At 36.8% G+C, this 21,673-nt stretch overlaps 1 long non-coding RNA gene across 1 annotated transcript; it reads left to right on the forward strand.

The window, feature by feature from the left end:
- The first annotated feature begins 375 nt into the window (after positions 1–375).
- On the forward strand, positions 376–18,979 carry LOC141516235 (uncharacterized). Its single transcript, XR_012476643.1, has 3 exons — positions 376–489; positions 4,869–4,932; positions 18,752–18,979. It is a non-coding gene; the product is annotated as an uncharacterized LOC141516235 (long non-coding RNA).
- The last annotated feature ends 2,694 nt before the right edge of the window (positions 18,980–21,673 follow it).

The raw sequence follows: 21,673 nt of genomic DNA on the forward strand, positions 1-21,673 counted from the left end.
ATTCTGCTTGGTTTCAAAATGGAAGACCAGGATCAGAAAAGAAATTGTAACAATTAGAGTTATCCAAAAGTGAATGGGGGGAGGGGCAGGAGGTGCCAGCTAGGCGGTACAGTGGATAGAGTACAGGCCCTGGAGTCAAGAGGACTTGAGTTCAAATCCAGCCTCAGACACTTAATAATTGCCTAGGTATGTGACCTTGGGCAAGTCACTTAACCCCATTGCCTTAAATAAATTTTTAAAAAGTGAATGGGATATTTTAGGAGGCCTTCAGGTAGAGGTTTCCAAGTAGAGCCTGAATGATCTACTATGTATGTCATAATAGGGATTCTTTTTCAAAGGCCATTAAAATCCCTTCAAACTCTAAAATTCCGTGATTTGGTGATCGGAAATAAAAGCCCAGAAGATCAAAATCTGAGGATCATGGGAACTGTCAAGGCAATGAAGAACCAAAATAATTTTATTGAAGTAATGGGGAAAGATATTTAAATGGTAGGGACAGGAAAAATCAAGAGAGTTTACATTTCTAAAAATGAGAGGCCCAGATATAAGCTGGGGAAATCAGGTGGCTTATATGTAGAGCATCCAGTCTTATAAGCTTGATCCAGGTAGTTGCCACAGTGACCTGGACCAGAGTTTTCCTTTTTCTATGTAACAGTTCTTTGAGAACTGGCTCTATAATTGGATTTTGTACAACAGATGAATTAACCTTGGGCTATTATATAATATATAAGAATAAATAAAGAAATTCTGCTGGCTAGGCTCAGGCCTAAGGATCACTGCATTTCTGAAAATGAGAAAGACTTTTTGTTGAATCTGTTTTTATGTAAATTAATTTCCCCTTTTTCTAGTTGGACACACCCTCAGAGCTAGATCATTTTACAATGGCCTACTGTGTGTTATTGTTAAGTCATTTCAGTTGTGTCTGACTCTTTGTGACCCGATTTGGTGGTTTTTTAGCAAAGATACTGTAGTTGTTTGCCATTTTCTTCTCCTGCTTACTTTACAAATGAGTAAATTAAGGCAAACAGGGTTGTGATTTGACCAGGTCACACTGTTAATATGCATCTGAAGCCAGATTTGAACTCACAAAGATAAATCTTCCTGCCTCCAGGCCTAGTCCTGTACCACCCAAACTATACATAGTATGCCTTAGCTGACACATACTAGGACTTAATAACTTATAGATTGAATGATTGATTCTTCCATAAATTCCCATGGTCAATATCTCATGCTGGTGTTAATGATATATTTTAAAATCTAAAGGAAGATACATCAGATGGATCCTTTGCAATAGACCAGTGAAAGAATGGGAATAAAGAACTATTATATCCAAGGAAAGGTCCTTCTAAGCATAAAATAGAAATGCTAGCTCCTCATCCTATAATTTTTATATCTTGATGTTCCAAGGGATCTGGGATATTACTGCTGTGGGAACTGCCACCAGGGATATGGATCACAACCAATCCAGACTTGCTCATTCTGAGCTGCCGTTGTCCTCAATCTCATAGAAACCATTCACATGGGTCTGGACTTTCCTCTGGATCTCCTAGCATTGCATGAATAGCAGTGGAGAACCAAGACTGGCAAAGAACTATCCCATGTTCTTTTATACTACATGATCAAACCATCTTTTCTTGTCACATGCCTCCTTTCTTTTTGCCATGGCTTCTATGCAATTTTTCATCTTTGATATATCTCTCAACCTGTCCTGAATTTTCCATTTCCATTTGAGCAATCATAAGCTTGAATTCTTTGGAGACTATGAGATTCTGTAACTTGAAGCCATACAACATCACTGGAACAATATTGTTTTTAAAAGAAATGAGACTTTGTCTCAGGGAGGAAGTGGGGAACATTAAAAACACTGCCCAATTTCCCAAAAATCAATTCAATCTGATCTTCAAGTCCTGTTACATTCTCAGTTCAGTTCATTGTCCATTTATAACATCTGTCCAAAATAAATAGAGTAATGGACTAGTTCAACAGGTCCATAGTAATATAACATAATATAATGTAACATGGTATATGGACATGGTGTGACAGGAGATATATGAGATGGTATATAGTAGAACATAGTATGTGATATGATGTCACAATATTATAGGATTATTATATATCATAAGATAGATGATATATGGTTGTGTTATATAGTATTACATAAATTATAGCATAGCATAACAGAAAGTGACTATTTGTAATTCACTTGTTTGGGGTATAAGTCTGCCTTGGAATTCTAGGTCAAACAAATTACTAAGTTAAGTCAGACTTAAAAGTTCTCAAACAACAGTTACCAATTTCAATATAACAAACTATGGAACATTGGGGTGAATAAAGGACAGTCTACTTCAATGATTTGTTTCCTAAGTATTAAAGGATTGTAGATCACTGGAGTTAATAACTGGAAATATGAAAAGCAGAAATGTAATTGTGGACAAATGTAATGGATCTAATTACAAACAGAAGAGGAGAATTTGGTCTTAACCATAATTTAAGGTGAGATTATTTGTAGAGATGACCCTGCTGCTGAATCAAGGTTAAGGGAGAAAAGGAGAGGGGGTAAAGAACAAATTTCAGAAGTCTGTTCAAAAAATATATTGTTTTCTTTGCACTGTTGTGTTGCCCTCAAATTGTTTGGCCAATGAGAAGTGGAAGTACTCCCTACTGCCATCTGTTGCTGAGAGTAAATACAGGGAATAAGAAAGAGTAAGAAAAACATACTCTCCTTTCCATTGTGATTTGAAGCAGAGAAGAAAAGAAAAGACAAAAATACCTCTGTATTGTTACCTGTTGTTGCTGAGAAACAGAGAGGGAGAAGAATTCTGAAGATTTCTGCCATCCCTCAAAGAAAGCATAACACTACATGAGCTGAAGCATCCTTCAAGCCTAAAATTGTAAGCAGACAATGTTACAGTTGCTGCTGAGAAGTAATCCCAGGTGAGCAGAGAAATAACTTTAAGACAGAGCATCAGAGAAGTAGTCAATGGGTTGGCTAGTTCATCTGAGAAGTGGTTGTGATCTGTACCCTTGGTGGCAGTTCCCACAGCAGTAAGATCACAGATTCCTTCAAGCATCTGAAATGTGATCACCTGCACATTTCAGACCAGTTAATTTAGGAACAAAGGCATCTGTTCAATGCAGAAACTACATTCATCAGGCACCTTTTGTAGATGAAGAAATTCTCTCTCCCAATGCAAGATGGCAGCTTCTCTACAACTTCTAGTCTAGAGAAGAGATGTCAGAAATAAAGGAGCAGGACATGTGGCCCACAACATTCCCAAGTGCAGCAGAACCAGATTAAAATGCAATTTGAAAATATTTTTTTAAATAAATAAAAATACAATACAACATAGACAATATTAATTCATGTTTTTCTAGGTCAATATGCTAACAGTAGGGATCTTTTTCTATTTGAATTTGACACCACTGGCCTAGACCCCCTAGGAACTTAATTTACTTGCCCAGGGTCACACACCCAGTATTCTGGTTCCAAGGAGGGCTTGCTACACACATTATCCCCACATGACCTGTCAATAAGAAAAGTATTACTTATGTATTGGTAAACATTTAAAATAATGAATATTTTCCCAACCTTGTGTCTTTTGGGTTCCTTGAGAATGGATAGCTAAAAACTTCACATCTCCTATTTTATGCCAGTCATCCAGGTTAGGTTTTCTACATAATTCTAAGTCATTATCATAGCAATTATTGTTCTCTGGGCTAGTTGATGCTTCAAAAGGCCCAGAAATATATTTAGTTTTTCTCTAAGGATTCCTAACAAACCTCTCTTAGCCATGGTCATTTACCTACTTGCTTAGATTACAGAATACTCTGTAATGTTCCCAGGAAAGAATGTACATTGGCTTACTGTGTGACTATCTATCAAGGCACTCCAGTTTCTCTGTAGTATATCGAAGGCTGAGATGATAGTTAAAAAATCCTGTTTACAATGCTTTTAAAAACAGTAGTTTAATCAATCCTTCTTTGACCAGAGAATAAAAATTATTTATTGCTTCATCACTCTCAAGTGGTAGAAATGTTTCTCTCCGTTCTCCCCAAGACTGTTTGTTTTATGCTGTGAAAGGAATAAGACCAATTGATTGACCAGAAAGAAAATTAGAAAAATTTTGTGATGGCAAAGAACTGGAAGGTAAAGAGGTATCCATTAATTAGGAATTGACTGAAAAATTATGGGAGGTGAATCTAATGGAATACTAATTTACCATAAGAAGTGACAATAAGGATGATTTCAAAGAAACCTGGGGAGGACATGTGTGATGCAGATTGTAGTAAGCAGGACCAGGAGAACAATTTATACAACAACAGCATTTTAAAGGTCAACTCATAAAATCTCTGATCAAAACATTGACCAATCATGGTTCCAGAAGACTGAGGAAGCATGTTTCTAATCTCTTGGCAGAGAGGTGATAAGCTCAAAATGTAGAGTGAGATGGATTTTTGAACATGGTTAATCTGAGATTTTGTTTTGCCTGACTGTGGATATTTATTTAAAGGATTTTGTTTCTATTTGTTTTTCTTTCTCATTTGGGGTTGAATCAGAGAGGAAAATGGGAAAGAGAAAAGAAATGCTCATCAATTAAAATTTTTTTATTAAAAAAAAAAGATGTACACAGGACTCAGCTTTGGCCATAGATAAATCAGGTGATAAAAAGGACTATAGAGTCCACTGGATACAAATGGCCTCATTTTATAGATGAAGAAATTGAGACTCAGGGAGTTTAAGATAATTATACAGCATCACTAGGATCTGCACCCAGAGCCTCCAACTCCAAGTCAAGTGCTCTTGCTACATCTTTCTTTATTGATAAAGGACCTTATACTTCATTTAATCTAATTCTCTTATTTTACAGATGAAGAAACTGGGGGGCCCAAAGAGATCAGCTCATTTCTCCAAGCTTACATGGGCACATGGAAGTAAGTAAATTTCAAAAGATCAACAAGAGAAGTAATAATAGTAAAGTTTACATTTATATATTACTTAAAGCTTTACAAAATGCTCTCCTCATGGCCACGTTTTATTTTAGCATGAGTCAACAAGCATCTATTGAGCACTTTGCTATGTGCTGGAAGTACAAATACCAAAAATAATGAGAAGAAGTAAAGAGGAACTGAAAAGTGGGGGGGGAGCTTGGGAAATGTGAGGTAGCCAAGTCCAAAGACTCAAGAGGAGAGTTGAGAAAAGTGAGCATGGAGAGGTCCTGAATATTTTCTCAAAAATAGATATTCTGGGAGGAACTCCCTAATCTGAGAGCAAGTCACAGGAGGTTGGTGGGGGGGGGGGGAGAGAGAGATCTTCCAAGATGAGAAAGATCAATATTATTATCTCCATTTTACATAAGAGGGAACTGGGATTCAAAACATTATGTAAGCTTACACTTCCTCTTCTATAGAAGTAGGAAGATACATAAGGTGATCCCTGAGGACCTTTCCAACTCTAGATCTGTAACACTATTTGATTTGTGCCTGATGAGGACAGTACCTCAACCCTGTGCTAGCTGTGTGACCCTGGACAAGTTGCTTAACTTCTCTGAAACTCAATTTCCCTATCTATAAAAATGAGCACAGTAATAGCCCCTACCTCACCATGTTGTTGTGAGGCTTCAATGAGATAACATAGCCTAAGCATTATAATGTAAATGATAGTTATTATCATGCATATAATGTTTTAAGGATTGCAAAGTCATTTACATACATTATCTGGCTGGAATCTCACAATAACTCCAAGAGGCAGAAATTATTATTATTATCTCCATTTTACAGATGAGGAAACAGAGGATAAGTAGTTCACAAATGGCAGTCTTCCTGATTCCACTTCAACACAGTACCCACTGCATGACCTAAGTACCTCTAAACCCAGTTCTGTTGTGGTTGTAGTGATTGTGGTTGTTGTTATTCCTGCAACCATTGTCTATCCAAGGAATCATACCCTACGTCCCTCTGAAACTCTTTGAGAGATTTCTCTCATTCCCCCTCCAACCTCTTCTTTTCTAGTTCCAAAGTCTCCTCATCCTTTGAAATCTTAACTGATGAGCTTTCTTCCTCCACTGGGCCACTGGGCTCTCTCTCTCTCTCTCTCTCTCTCTCTCTCTCTCTCTCTCTCTCTCTCTCTCTCTCTCTCTCTCTCTCTCTCTCTCTCTCTCTCTCTCTCTCTCTCCCTCCACTCCTGTCTTTGTTCTTCCCCATCATTTTAATAAATGGTCAGGGGAAAAACCAAAGCCAAACCTTGCAAGCAGGCAGCTCATTTTGGTTGCTATGAGATCTGTACACACAACACAGCTGTCTGTCATTGATATAGATCTTTTGGGAGCCAAAGTTCTCAAATATCTGAGGAGAAGAAATATAATTCAGAGCCACTGGGAATGCCATCAATATCTATAAATATATATGAGAGCAGAGCTGTTAATTACAGGATATAAGCACATACTTTAGTTAGAACCAGAGCTTCGATTACATCATCAAGGGCCCCATCCGGTTTTTCTTAGCAGAACAAAACTTTCATGAGGTTTCACAAGGGGGTAAGTTTGGAGGAGGAGAAAAAAGTCCAAATGTGAAGACTTCAGGTCATCCATCTTCCTTTCCCAATATGGAAGACATGAAGTGTACCACAGTTATTCCATTGTCTGCTCCCAACCATGAACCTAAACAGGTCACTTCATCTTTCTGGACCTCATTTTCCTCTTCCGTAAAGTAAGGAAATTAGACTCTTGAAGTCCTTTCCAGATCTAAACCTATGATCCAATATTGTGGCCACTCCTATAATAAGGATCATAGAAATAATGTCTAAGCCATAGAGGAATGCTAAGACCAGTCACTTTGAGAAAGTCATTGAGGACCTGCGGAAAGATACTTGAAGATTCTGTAAATACTTAGTCAATGCTCACAGTAGAAAATTTGAATACCATATGACCCTGTTAAAGGCAAAAAAAAATTTTCAAACCCACCATGCAATGAAATCTAGAAACAATAGCATGTAATAAATTCTAGATGTCCCCAATCAATAATCAAAAGCAAAAATCAAAAATTTAAGGCAATAGAAGGAAGCAAAACAACAAAATAAGGGGCAGCTAGGTGGCACAGTGGAAAAAGCACCAGCCCTGGAGTCAGGAGTACCTGAGTTCAAGTCCAGCCTCAGACACTTAATAATTACCTAACTGTGTGACCTTGGGCAAGCCACTTAACCCCATTTGCCTTGCAAAAAACTTAAAAAAAAAAGAAAAGAATAAACAATTTGACAACAATCAAAAACTTTCCTTATAGACCCAGGATTCTTATTTATTTCTCTGACATAGATCCCTTTGGTAATCTGGTAAAGCCCATAAGACTCCTTTCTCAGAAAAAATAATTTAATGCATAAGATAAATAATATTACAAAGGAAACCAATTATATCAAAATATAGTTATCCAAAAATTTTTTTTAAATACATGGACTTCAAGTCAAGAACCTTTGCTGCAAGAGACTTAAAAGGAAAGAAATAAGATGAGATCAAGAGCTTCCAAAGAAGAAAGACAAGGAAAATGTCTCATTTATATATGCAAAAATATATGGACAAATGAAGGACAATAAAATAAAAATCCAACTTGAATTGACATTCATTATTGCTTTAGAAATTATGTAACATGTTATATGAAAGCACCTTGACCCCATTCTTAACCCAAGGTCATGATTCCATGCTAAAAATCAGTGGGTGGACAAACAGGTTGCTTTGTCCTGAATGAAAGAATAGGCAAGATTCATAGATGAAGAAATGGAAGGTTTTTCCCTCTACTCTATTTTCTGAAACATTTTCATCTACTGTAATCTCTAGCTCATTTTTTTCAACACTTAAATGTCATTGGGGCAGCTAGGTGGTGCAATGGATAGAGCACTGACCCTGGAGTCAGGAGGACCTGAGTTCAAATATGACTTCAGACACTTAATAATTAATTACTTAGCTGTGTGACCTTGGGCAAGTCACTTAACTCCATTGACTTGCCAAAAAAAAAGGAAGATTTAAAGCTCATCTATGCTCTGCCACCTCAATAAATTCTTGGTCAAATTGAGACAATTCTCTTGTTACCAAAGGACAGATCTTTCTCTCTTACCTTTGGACCTTAGGTGGTTGGGGGAAAGGGGAGAGAAGATGGAATTATATTTCCTTTCATCTATTTACTTTGCTGTGGTCAGATTGATATTTTTGCAGTGATAAATTAGGCCATCAATTGTCTCAATGTTTACCTATCCTTTAAACATTTAAAGGGCATTGTCTCAAACAATCAGAGACCTGGGAAAGACCATAATTTAGAAATGCCAGGGTCACCCATTGTCTTCTGGGTCATAACCAGTCGTTTTGACATGTTTCATCTTTGGATTTCAATTGCTCTGGAGGAAAGATTGAAGTTGACAACTTTGGACAGCTCTCCCTATCCCTGATCAAGGCCTGTTCTTATTTGTCCTCTTTCAGAACAAAGGATGAACAACAATAATGATAGTTGCTATGGTAAAAAGGTTTGGAGCTGGAGATGACTATTGGTTAAAATGAATTTTTATTGTCTGGATATATTTAATATGACAGGAGGATATCATTTTACCCTCTTACTGGTACAACACAAGCTCAGGTTACCAGCTAGAGGCACCAAGTTATCCATATATTTATAGAGCAATGTTAGATTTGCTTAGGGAGCTCAAATCGCTGAGTCTGTGGAAGAGAATGCTAGAACCATGGCATCTCAGATTGGAAGAGACCTTAGAGGCCTTCTAAATTCAACCAGTACTTGAGTTAGGAGATGACATAAATAAATATTTGAAGACTTTTTATGGAAAGGTTCTGACTGATTGTTGTTGGTTGCTCCTACCAAGGGCTAAAAAAAGGGGGGTGGCAGGCTTGTTAAACCAAATGGAAGTTTGATTGAACATAAGAGAGGATTTTTTTATCTGACAGTGATATGTCATATGAGTAGTTTACTGGGAGAATTGTAGAGTTTCAACCCTTTGCAGAGTTTTAATAAAAGACAAACAATAACTTGTTCTGAGGTAATTAAACAGCCTCCCAGTTCAAATCAGGGAACTTGCCCAAATGAGGGGCTCATGTCTTTAGAGTTAGAAGGTATTGCAGTTAATGAGAAGGTCAACTCATCCAGTATCCCATTTTATAAAGGAGGAAATTAAAGTCTTCATAGGTGACATATTTATAAACAAAAATTAGAGAGTAATAAGGGCTCTACAAATATTATCCTCCTTGATCCTCATAACAACCCTGCAAGCTAGACTGAGGCAAATAGAGATGAAGAGATTTATTCAAAGTCACATAGCTAGTGTGCCAGAGATTGGATCTGAACTCAGACCTACCTGATTCCAGTCTATCACTCTATCCACCTAACTAGAGAAAGTCATCCAAAGTCACACATGTTATAATTAACAGAGCTAAGATGCAAACCCAGATCCTCAAGTTCCAAATTCATCATACTTTCCATTGCATCAAGATTTTTGTTCTTTCTTAATATCCATCATTTGTTGATTTGCACTAATAGCCAGTTGTCAATGAACCTTCAAATATAAATCAGTACTTGGGAAGTGAATTAAAAGGAAAATGCAATCATTTGTTTATGTTAGACCTAAACTGTTATAAAGGTAATGAGAAGCTTCTTAAGCAGAGACAAGACAGTTATGCTGGGATTAGATGAGACAGTCACACTGGTCAAAGGTCAAGTTATTTTGCATTTTGTTTTTCTTTTCGAGTAGCTGACATGTTTCCCCAGCAGGGGGACTCCTTTGCCCATCAAATAAAAAAACTTTCTAGAACTCAGCCCACTAGAAGCCAATAGTCTGAAAACTTAACCACTTTTTTATCATAACTTTGGGGAAAAAGTAAATAGCTTACAAAATCAGTTCCACTGGCTATAATTATGATCTTTCAATCTATACTTTGATATTTCAAAGGATCCATGATCTCATCCATCCATCTCACCTCTGCCTCCAAAGATACAGGCTACCACCCATCTATACCATTCACCTTGACCTAAGTGATTCTTATCCATTTCTTACTATGATCACTAGATAGTCGGGTCACTGCACTTGGGGTGCAGGGGAGACTTTATCTCATGCACTGAATATGCAAACTGCCCAACCCTCAGGCACCCTTCACTCTGGCTACTTACTTTCCCCACCTTCTTCCTTGATTATACATCAGAGAAAGAGAACTGACTTGACACAATTTCTGCTTGCACATTTCTTGATTTCTGATATACTGATGCCTATTCATATCCTTCAGGTGCTTCCCCAACACCTTCTTTGCAGACTTGCAATTTTAAATCTTTAGAAACTGGTATAGAATGATGGGTTTAGAGTTAAGAAGACTTGCATTTGAAGATTGACAAAAGCTTTCTTGCTATGTGATCTTGACAAGTCAGTCCTTTTGGCCTCAGTTTCCTCAGCTGTAAAATGGAATCAAAATAGAACAAATGTCACTTTCAAATGAGATAATAGATTTAAAACACTGACAAAACTTAAAGTACTTTATGAATACAAATTTTTATGTTATTATTATTATTACTATTATTATTTCATAATTTGTGGCAATAAAGTACCAAAAGAAGAATATTGTCAGTGAAGAAGACAATCATTATTTCAGGACTCAAGTAGAAGCAATTTCACAAAGGCTGCCCAGTCCTCTCTAGATTGCCTGCCATCTGATAATGTTTGAAAAAAAATATTGGGATATACTTCCAGATAGAAAGATAATAGACTCAGACCATAGTTGAAGTTTATTTTTGTTTGTTTGTTTGTGCGTGTGTGTGTGTGTGTGTGTGTGTGTGTGTGTGTGTGTGTGTGTGTGTGTGTGTTTTGGTTTGGCTTTTTTTCTTTTAATTAAATATTTTATTTATTCATTTTTCCAACTGTGTGGAATGGTAGTTTTCAACAATTCTTTTTTTGCTAGGTTTCTCCTTCCTCCCTTTCTTTCCCCCTCTCCCTGACATAGTCCATACATATATAATATACATACATATAATACAGTCCATACATATAATAATATAAATTGAACATAGTCCATACATATATAATCATGCTTAATACAGATCCATGTTTATGTTGTGAGAGAAGAATCAAATCAAAATGGAGAAAAAACAATGAATGAGACAACTTTTAAAAATTAAAGAGAATAAATTTTGATCTGCATTTAAACTCCACAGTTCCTTCTCTGGATGTGGATAGTATTATCCATCACAAGACTTTTAGAATTATCTTTGATTATTGCTGAAATGAACAAGTCCATCATGGTTGATTATCACCCAATATTGCTATTCATATGTATAGTGTTCTGTGTTTTTTTTTATTTGGGTTGTTGTGATTGCTTTTAATATTATTTAATATTAATATTATTAATTAATATTATTTAATATTAATATAGCCAATATTAGTATTTGTTTTTCTCGACTATGTGTTTGAAATGTATTTTGTTTTTCTTGCTTTCTCAAAAGACAATGTTAGAGGAGCATGGGAAGGAAAGAATTCAGACCTGCAAATAAAATAAAATGGAATTTTTTTAAAAAGAAAAAAATGGATATTAGAACTATTTAAGGAGCAGTGTGGAATAGAGGATGGAGTCCAGATGACACAAGTACACAAACAACCTAGCCATATATTTCTTAACTTATCTGCATTCAAGACCAGTGATGTCAAACTCAAATAGAAATGGGGGAGGAGAATCACTAAGTCATACATATTAATCCCTCCCATATTAAAACCACATGTGAACATTATCTATGTTCAATTATATTTTTATTTATTTTGTTTAATATTTCTGGGATTCATCAGGGTGTGTGGCCCTGTTTTGACACTTCTCCCTCAGTTACTCTCTAAGAATATAAGTGACAGAAAAGGTGCCCATTTTTATGATAGAGGGAATCTCTTTATCTGAGAGTTCCCTATGCCAATGAAATGAGAGTACTAGTCCCTTTTCCTTTATCAGTGAAATCAAAGGTCTAGTCACTATTCTGAGATGCCAAGGATATTAAGCCTGGGGAAGACAAGACCGAAGGAGGAAGTTAATGATGGTCATGTTTAAATACTTGAAAGATTGTCATAAGGAAAAAGAAATCAGAATTGTTCTGCTTGAATCCATAAGGCCAAATTAGAGATAATGAATACACATTGTAAGGAGATAAATTTAAGCTTAATATCATTTAAAAATATTTTTTTGTTGTTGAGTCATCTCAGTCATGTCCAGCTCTCCATGACCCCATTTGGGGGTATTCTTGCCAAAAATACTGGAGTGCTTTGTCATTTCCTTCTCTATCTTATTTTACAGATGAGGAAACTGAGGCAAACAGAGTGAAGTGACTCATCCAGGGTCATACATTAAGTGTCTGAGATTGGATTTGAACTCATGAAGATGAGTCTTTCTAGCTTCGGGCCAGGACTATATCTACTATGCTACCTGTCCTGAAAATTAGAGCCCAAAAATGTAATGGACCACATTGAACTAGGCAGCAGTTTTCTCTTCTCTGGATGTCTTCAGGTAAAGACTAGGAAAACACCTGATGGAGAATGATGTAGAAGGAATTCTTGTTCAGGGCAAGGCTGCACTTGGAAATTCTATAATTCCAATTTTTGCTTCTTCCAGTTCACTTCTGGGCCTATATCATTATTCACTGCATTGTTGCACATGTCATAAACAACATGTTCTAAATCTTTATTGAATAAATTATTTTAAATAATTCAATAATTATTAACAATACATGACAAACACATTCTATAGCATTTTACAATTTACAGTTCCTCCCCTTTTATTCATAATTCCCTCTCCTATAGTTGAGTTGAGAAAATAAGGGAATGAGGTGGGACCAGGGAATTCTCAACCAGACATTCTCCTCAACTTCACTCATATCTTCCCAGAAATGGGTTTTCTCTAAGTGGGTGGAGGTATCTTTTTCCCACATCTGTTCTCTTCCTCCAAGAAATGGATCACAAGTGCCAAGCTAGCTGGCAGTGAACCGATAAACATGGTACAATACTTTGCCAATTACCATATGTTCATTCACATAGCATGCTCAGACCCTGATGTTAATCAATCAACCATCAAGTTGATTTCTACCATATGAATCACATATGGTGATCTCTTCAGAGTGGTAAGGCATCATGCCATAGTGAAGAGAGAACAGGACATAGTGGTAGAGGACTGACTTTGGAAATGGAAAGACCAAGATACAGGATCCACTTCTGAAACATGCTCACAGAGAAGTGACCCTGGACCAGTATCTTAACTTCTCGATGACTGAAGATGACTCTCAAAGACTATAATAATAATATCAGCAAAGATTTTTGAGTGGAAGGGGATAGTAAAGATCATTTCACCCAAGTCATTGAGGTTTCATTGGATTGTCCTAGGTCAGATAGCTAGTGTCTGAGACAAAGCTTGAGCCAAGAATTTTCTATCAGTCTAATTAATACTCTAATTAATACTATATGGGATAGTTCAAGGAACTTTTTCACTGGGATTCCCTAAACCAATGAAATCACTGGTCAGAATCAAAAAAAGAAAATTCAGAGTAGCCCAGAACACTTAAACCTCTGTCTATGAGGGAACACAGGCAAGAGCCCAACTCCTATATACTCTTCTCTTGGCATCCCAGATGAGAAATATTTACAACATATGCAAGAGTTGGTAGCATCTGGTAAGGTTTTTTGGCAAAATATCAAATAATATGAGAGAGTTAGCAATCCCGAAAGCAACATCTTCTGAGTATTTGCTGGAACATTGAGAATCAGCAGTGATATAAAATGAAAGCTAAGATAAGAATTAGCATACTGTAAAATAATAAAAATAATAATAGATTTGGAGTCAAATAACAGGGGTTCAAATCAACAGTCTGCTTGCCACTTACTTTCTATGTGACCTTGAGCAAGTCATATCCCTAGACTTTTTTATCTGTAAATAAGATGATTGGATATGATGATGACTTCTCAAGTTCTTTCATGCACTGAATCTATAATACTATGATTATATCTAATCCCCAAGAGTCATCTGGGTTGCTAAGAGTAACTAAATACCCAAGTTACTAAGTCCCTGAGCAACTTGTCTAGGGCTGTGTAACCATCAGTGTGTGTTTCGGAGGCAGTAACCCAGGTTTTCCTGGCACTGAAGTCAGTTCTCTAAGTCATGCTGCTCTCCACTACCCAAAATTATATGAGATTACCATATATAATTCATATTTTTAATTAAAAAATAAAAACTAGCTATTCCTAGCAATACAATGATCCCAGATAACCCCAAAGGTCTCATAAGGAAAATTATTATTCATAACTAGAGAAGGAACTGATGGAGTCTGAATGTAGAGCAAAGCATTCTATTTTCACTTTAATTTTTTTGTGTTTTTTTCTTTTAGACTGTTTCTTCTTTCACAACATGATTAATATGGAAATATGCTTTACATGATTGCACATATATAAACCATATGTCAAAATGCTTACTGCCTTAGGATGGGGGGAAAGGAGAGAGAGAGGGAGAAAATTTGGAACTCAAAATTTTCAAATGAATGTTAAAATTAGTCTTTTATGTATAATTAGAAAAAATAAAATACTATTTAAAAATTTTTTTAAATAGAAAAACATTTAGCAATGGTGACTCCTTAAGTTATCAGTTAATATAGGTGTTACCCTTCCTGAGTGTATTTGTATCTGCTGATTGTAATTTTCCAATCAACTGCCAGCTAAACTAGCTAGCAAGGCCTTGGTTGAGTGGGGCAGAGGAGAGAGTAGGGAGCAGGGAGAGATAGAGAGGACAGGGAGAGTGATTAAAAGGGAAAAGCAAGAAGGAGCAAATAACACAGGAACAAATTCTTATTGAGAAGCCACCGCTTGCAAGCCACTGTGTGGGGATAACATAATGATGAGCACTGTTGCAGAGAGCTGTGCTTTGTTCAAAAACAAACACCTCCCACTTCACTGGGTTGTTCAGTAGAGGAGGGAGCAAAGATGGATGGGAAATGACCTAGTCATTTTATAAGTCAGAAAACTGAGGTCCAGAAAACAGCAATGATTTGTCTAAGGCCACTAGGGAATAATAACCAAACCAACTGCTATTTAAATAGCAGTTTAAGGTTTGCAAACTTCAAAACATCATTTGAACCTCACAACCAACTTCTCCATTTATGTGTTCCTAGAAGAAGGAGTTGTCCAGAAAGGACGCAAGAAAGGCAAAGCAAATAATTAAATAAATAAAAGCTGCATATTTAATAATGTAATCACAGGGTGCCCCTCTTGGCAGGGTCCCTTCTCTGAGAAGCCTAGTCCTTACTACTTCTGAGGTAGTGAGATTGGGAGACAGAGACAGAGATAGAAAAGAGAGAGAGAAATTGAGAGAGACAGTAAAGAGATGGAGCTAGAAAGATCAATAGAGAAATCAGTAGAATACATATAAAGTTTAACAATTAAAATTGTGCTAAGACTTTTAGAATACCTTGTACATGTTTATTATATAACTATAACTTACATATATGTATCTATGTAATATAGACACATATACAGTATTTTTGTGTGTATATATGTAAACCACTTCTCATGAGTTCCCATTATTTTTTATTTTACTAAACTAAATAAGATGACTACAAAAATCAAATCAAAGGTATTCAACTATATATATATATATATATATATATATATATATATATATATATATACAATAATAGTTAATACACTGGATTAAAGCCAATATTAAACTATCTCAAAATCTGTTCCCAAGTGACTGTCTAATTCTTCCACTAATGCCCCACATGTATCTTCATTCCCATACCTGATTAGCTCCTCAGCTCTAAGTATAATAGAAAAATATTGAATTTGAAGTGTTTTTCTCTTGAAAAAAACACAAAAGGGGGAAAGGGAAACACTTGTCATTCATGAAAGAAGCTAGGGAACCTCATTGCTGCTTAATATGAACTGTCAGTTGCAGAATTTGTTCTTGTTCACACCCCATAGCATCTCTGCTTAGCCTCTTTGCTCTTATTGGTCTGTGTTTTTGCTCAACTTCTCTCCCTCTCTCCTTCTGTCTCTCTTTCTCTGTCTCTCTCTGTCTCTCTGTCTCTATCTGTCTTTGTCTAGCCTCTCTCTCTCTCTCTCTCTCTCTCTCTCTCTCTCTCTCTCTCTCTCTCTCTCTCTCCTCTCTCTTCTCTCTGTCTCTGTCTGTCTGTCTCTCCTCTCACTTCTTTCTCTCTGTCTCTGCCTCTCTTTCTTTGTGTGTCTCTCTCCTCCTTTCCCTGACTCTGTCTCTGTATGTGTGTATCTATGTCTCTCTGTCTCTCTTCTAGTTGCTTTCTTCTCTGATCCAAGTCTAATCATCTGTGCTCCTATCATCCATCCATACTGTGCTCTAAAATAACATTCAATAATCACATTTAAATAGTCCTTTAAGTTTTGTGCAAAGTGCTTTACATATTTTATTTCATTTGGTATTCACAACTCTGTGAGATATATGCTACAATATTATGATTCTCATTTTATAGATAAGAAAACTGAGACTCAGAGTCTCTGCAGATTGCACAGCTAGTAAATGTGAGAGGTAGTATTTGAACATAATTTCTTTTTAATCCAAGTTCAGGATTCTTTCTACTACACCTAGTTGTGTTAATCCTCTAAGGCAGGGGTGAGGAACCTTTTTTCTGCCAAGATCATAAAATTAAAAATTAACCTGTTATATTTAGTCAAACATTTGATTGATCTACCCCTAAAAAGTTACTAGATTTAATGAATTCCAAGTCCCATGTGTGATTGCTTTGGCAGTGCCAGACCAAATTATTTCAAAGGCTTTATACAGTCCACTGGCATGATGTTCCCCCATTTCTACTCTAGGAAGAATTTAGAAAAGGCTAGAACCTTGACAATTTGGTAAATATGAACCATTAATCCTTCCCCCCCCCCCCCCCAGTCAGAAGTCCATCTATGAGGTAGTGGAGAATTTGAGGTTAGAGGAGATGTTTTTTATTTATTTGAAGGACATGAATTTTAAACTGATTGCCTTAGAAATAAGAATTCAGCAATTTTCTTGATTTTTTTTCCTTCTGTGCCAAGTGTTTTATTGACTTTTTTCTTGAAGAAGTGAAATTGCTGGCACATTGTAGAGCAAAGAATACAGGAATTGTAACAATAGTTCAATTATTGAATTGGCATTTGTATTTAAAAGTAGACAGAGTTTGGTTTATTTTATAGAGAAAAGTTATAAATGTTCTGGTAAATAAAAAGCAGCCAAAGCTGGCAGCTCTAACCCCTAAGGGTCCTTGAGTGAGCAACTTCCTCTATCTGGGTCTCTACTTCCTCATTTACAAAATGGTGGGGTTGACTAGATGACTTTGAAGGTTCCTTCTGAGTCTCACTCAATGATTGCACAAGATTTCAGAATTTTTCCCTCTGTTAAAGTGTTATTGGGTCAAGCAACCAAAAAGCGAGAGAAAGGAAGGAGAAAGAAGTTAACCCAAAAGTCCAATAAAACACAAATTGGATAATCTGACCCTAATTTGATTCAACTAAAGGAATAGAGTCATTTAATATTTGAAAAAAGAAAAATGGCAAAACTTCTTTGAGTGTGACATCTGTTTTCTGCCTTCAGCATCTTTTTCAAAGGGCCTTTGGTAGCAGTTACACAATTTACATTCTCCTTGGCAATGAGTGAGTGATTTCCAAACACCAGGGTTCAAGAACTCCTCAGAGCACACACTTTCCCTTAGGCATTTTTGTGTCCTCAAAGGACAAAGTAGAATTTTAAAAATGTATATTATTCAACATTCTTTGACCCCACACTTACAAAAATATACTAGAGGAGCAGCATGGTTCAGTGGTAGAGAGAGGGAACTAGAATCTAGACGTTGTTCATTGTTGTTCAGTCATTTTTCAGTCATGTCTTCCTTACTCTTTGTAATCCCATTTGAGATTTTCTTGGTGAAGATACTGGAATAGTTTGCCATTTCCTTTTCCAGCTCATTTTACATGTTAGGAAACTGAGATAAAGAGGGTTAAGTGACTTGCCCAGGGTCACACAACTAGTAAGTTTCTGAGGTCACATTTGAAATCAGGTCCTCCTGACTCCAGGCTGAGCACTTTGTCCACTGTACCATACAGCTGCCTGAAGCCCAGAAGAGCTGAATTTAGAGCTTCTCCTCAAGTACTCACTAGCTGTGTGACCCTAGGCCAGTCTTTTACCTCTCCCAGCTTCAATATCCTCATCTCTAAAATGGAAACAATAAAGCATCTTACCTCATAGGATTGCTATGAGAATCACTTTGCAAAAATTATTATAAATCATAAGATCTAGCTCTTGAGCCAGGAGAAAACTTAGAGAGTATTTATCCCCACCTCTTGGTTTTACAGATGAGGTACAGCCTGAGGTACACTGTAATTAAGTGACTTGTCCAATTCCACAACTGGTAATTAATTGAAGCTGGATTTGATCTCGTGTCTTTCTAACTTTAGGTCTAGTCTCTTATCTGCTATACCATGCTGCCTCTAAAAAAATTAAAGATCATGAATGGAATGAACCCTATTCCTCTTTCATTGTTTTAAGACAGAAGAGTCTGTAAAGAAAATAGGATTTGGTACAGCAGATTGAATGGGCATTATAGGCACTATCCCAAGGAGCAATGGGTCAAGAGCTCCTCTGGATGCTGTCTCCTCCCCCCCCAAGCAATTCAATCTCTATTTCACTGGAAAATCAAATACTTTTTAAACTTGGAAAGAATATTAGATGCACTTGAATACTTCTTTGTTTTACAGACCAGAACCTTTATCTTTCGAAGATGAAGTGACTAGCCTAAAGTCATGGAACCAATATACACAGAGAAAAGTTGGAATCCTGTCTTGGCATCTACTACCTGAAGAATCTTCTGCGAGAACTTTTCTGATGGCCTGCTTGTGGGGTCATGTTGTTGCTGTTGTTACTAGCAGACTGTGATTTATGTGTTGGGGGTTGCAGCAAAGCAGCCTTCTTACTGGAAATCAGCTTTGGCCAAGAAACAGGGAGAGAAAGAATCATTTTTCTCTTTGTGTTCTCTTGGATGACTCTGAATAGTTTTATTTAGAGCTATGAGACTCTGGAGTCACATTTGCAATCACCCTTAGATAGAAGAACCACTCCACTCCCGAATGTCCCATATTGTCTCATATAACATCATCATCTAGCACAGACATAACATTTCTCCAAGAGATTCATTTTTCACCAGATGTCAGAGTAGGAGAGGATCTCAGAGGCCATCTTGCCCAAACCATCCCTGACCAAGAAGTGCTTCTACAACTCCTTCAATAAGCATCAATATCTGTCCAAAAACTTCTACTGAGAGTGAGCTCACAGACTCTCAAGGAAGAAATTATCCACTTTAGGATAATTATAAGCTTCAAGAATTTTTTTCCCAACATCAAACCACATTCTACTTCTCTGTAACTTTGACCTATCAGTCATCATTCTGTCATCTAGAGCCAAGAACAAACTTTATCCCTCCACTCCATTACAATCGATCAACATGCCAAATTCTTGAAAATTACTATTCTACACCTTCTTCTCAGGTCTTTTTTTCTTCAGGCTAAACATTCCCAGTTCCTTCAAAGGATGCTCAAATGACATGGTCTTGAAGCCCTTCACCAGGCTGGTTACCCAATTCTGAATCCACTTTACCTTGTTTTTATCATTCCTAAAATGTGTTCCCCAGAACTGATCTTTCTGCCTCCTCTCCTCCTACAATGGAATGGAAGCTTATTGAACTGTCACGGTACTTAAAGGTTTGCAAAATGTTCCTTGTATAAGATTCTGAGATTCTCTAGATTTCACTATTCTCACAGAACCAAACTATTTTTTATTTATCCCTAATTGCCCTTTCTTCTTTGTAATTCTTACCCAAATAGAATATATTTTATTATTATATATTATTGCAGCATACAATAATAGTGAACATTTATATAGTTCTTATCATGTGCTTCCTAAACTCTTTATAAATATTATCACATTTGATCACAAAATAATCTGGGAGGCAAATGCTGTTACTCCCATCTTACAGATGAGGAAATGGAGGTTAAGTGTCTTGCCTAGGGTCACACAGCTAGTTGGTGTCTGAGGTTGGATTTGAAGTCAGATCTTCCTGACCTCAAGTCCAGCACTGTCCATTGTACTACCTACCTGTCCCTGGATATGGTGGACTAAACCTGTGGTTTCACTGATGCTAGGAACTCTCGGGGGATGATACTCCTTCTTATGATGCAGTTGGCATCTTCTCTGCAATTAATTGTCCTAGAGACTGCAGAATTCTGCTTCCCTTCTGTGTCTTCTCTGGAAACCAGATCCACAGCCCTTTGTCTAGGGCTCCTGTCTAACCCTTGTGGTTAATTGCTTGCCATGCCTATTTGCTGTGCAGAGGGCTCAGGTTGCATTCAAAAGAGCCATATTCTGCTAACAAGGCATTGTTGAGATGTGACCATCTCTGGCTTGGAGCCCGAACAAAGTTCTCATTTTTCTCTACTTAATCCTGCTCCTTTGTATAAAACAGGGCTGGGGAGATTGGGTTGGAAAACCCAGAAAAAGAGAAAAAGACTGGGGCAGATTGTGTTACATGAAGAAAACCACAGCAACACATGGATTCCTTTCTGGTGTCAGGGAAAAAAATAGGAAATGATTCCCTCGAGACACATCTTGAGGCTTAAAGAAATATTTTACTTTAGTTAGGAAAAGATACTGTTCATCTTTTAAACAGTCCTCACTTGGACAGGCAGCATATGGACATTGTTGACAATGAGAGACCTAAAATACACTTCTTTCTGCTTTGTTTTTTCCTTAACAGAAATCCAGGGTTATCTAATCATAATTGATAGTTAACAGTGGTGGGAGCATTGAAACAATGTGCCACTAACATATGTGACCAGATCTTCATGGAATGTCAAGTGCAGACTTTTAACTTCCTATTTACTTTCAACTTTCCACTTTCCCATTTGAAATCGTGTCCATCACAAAGACACTCTAAGGACAAATAAAACCAATACCAAGCAGGGTTCTATAGAAGAAAGATGGAGTCTAGAATTTGTCAAAAAAAATTAAAACTAGTTGTCATTGGAGAAAAAAAAAATCTGAGTTATATTTCACAGGAACATAAGAGCCCCTCCCCAGAGCTCTCTTCTATCATAAACTCTCAACAGCTAGGTGACACAGTGGAATAGAAAGCTAGACTTTCAGTCAGGAAGGCCTGGATTCAATTCTAACCTCAGGAGTTTACTAGTTGTGTGATCCTGGACAGATAGTTAACCTTGCTCTGCTTCAGTTTAATGGAGCAATGATAGAACCTACCTCCCAGAGTTGTTGTGAGGATAGAATGAGATAAAATTTGCAAACTCTAAAACACTACATAAATGGTAGGTATAATAATCATGAGCTTCAATGAAACCAGTGCCAGAATTTCCATATATGTATGTGTATATATATATATATATATATATATATATCTCCAAGTTCAGCTACAGGAACTGTTTCTTGTAAGAAACAAATTGAGGCTTTCTAGATCTTCTTGGGGGAAAATAGGGGTCTACATTGAAGTAGTAATGGACTTTGGCCATAACCCAAAAAGAAAGGCTACCTGAAATGTCCGTTGAAACAAAGGGTGCCCTAAGAATGGTGATTGTAGCAAAGCAAGTCATCTGGTACCTGGATGTTGGAGGGAA

Source organism: Macrotis lagotis, chromosome 3 (assembly GCF_037893015.1).
Source record: "Macrotis lagotis isolate mMagLag1 chromosome 3, bilby.v1.9.chrom.fasta, whole genome shotgun sequence".
NCBI lineage: Eukaryota > Metazoa > Chordata > Mammalia > Peramelemorphia > Peramelidae > Macrotis > Macrotis lagotis.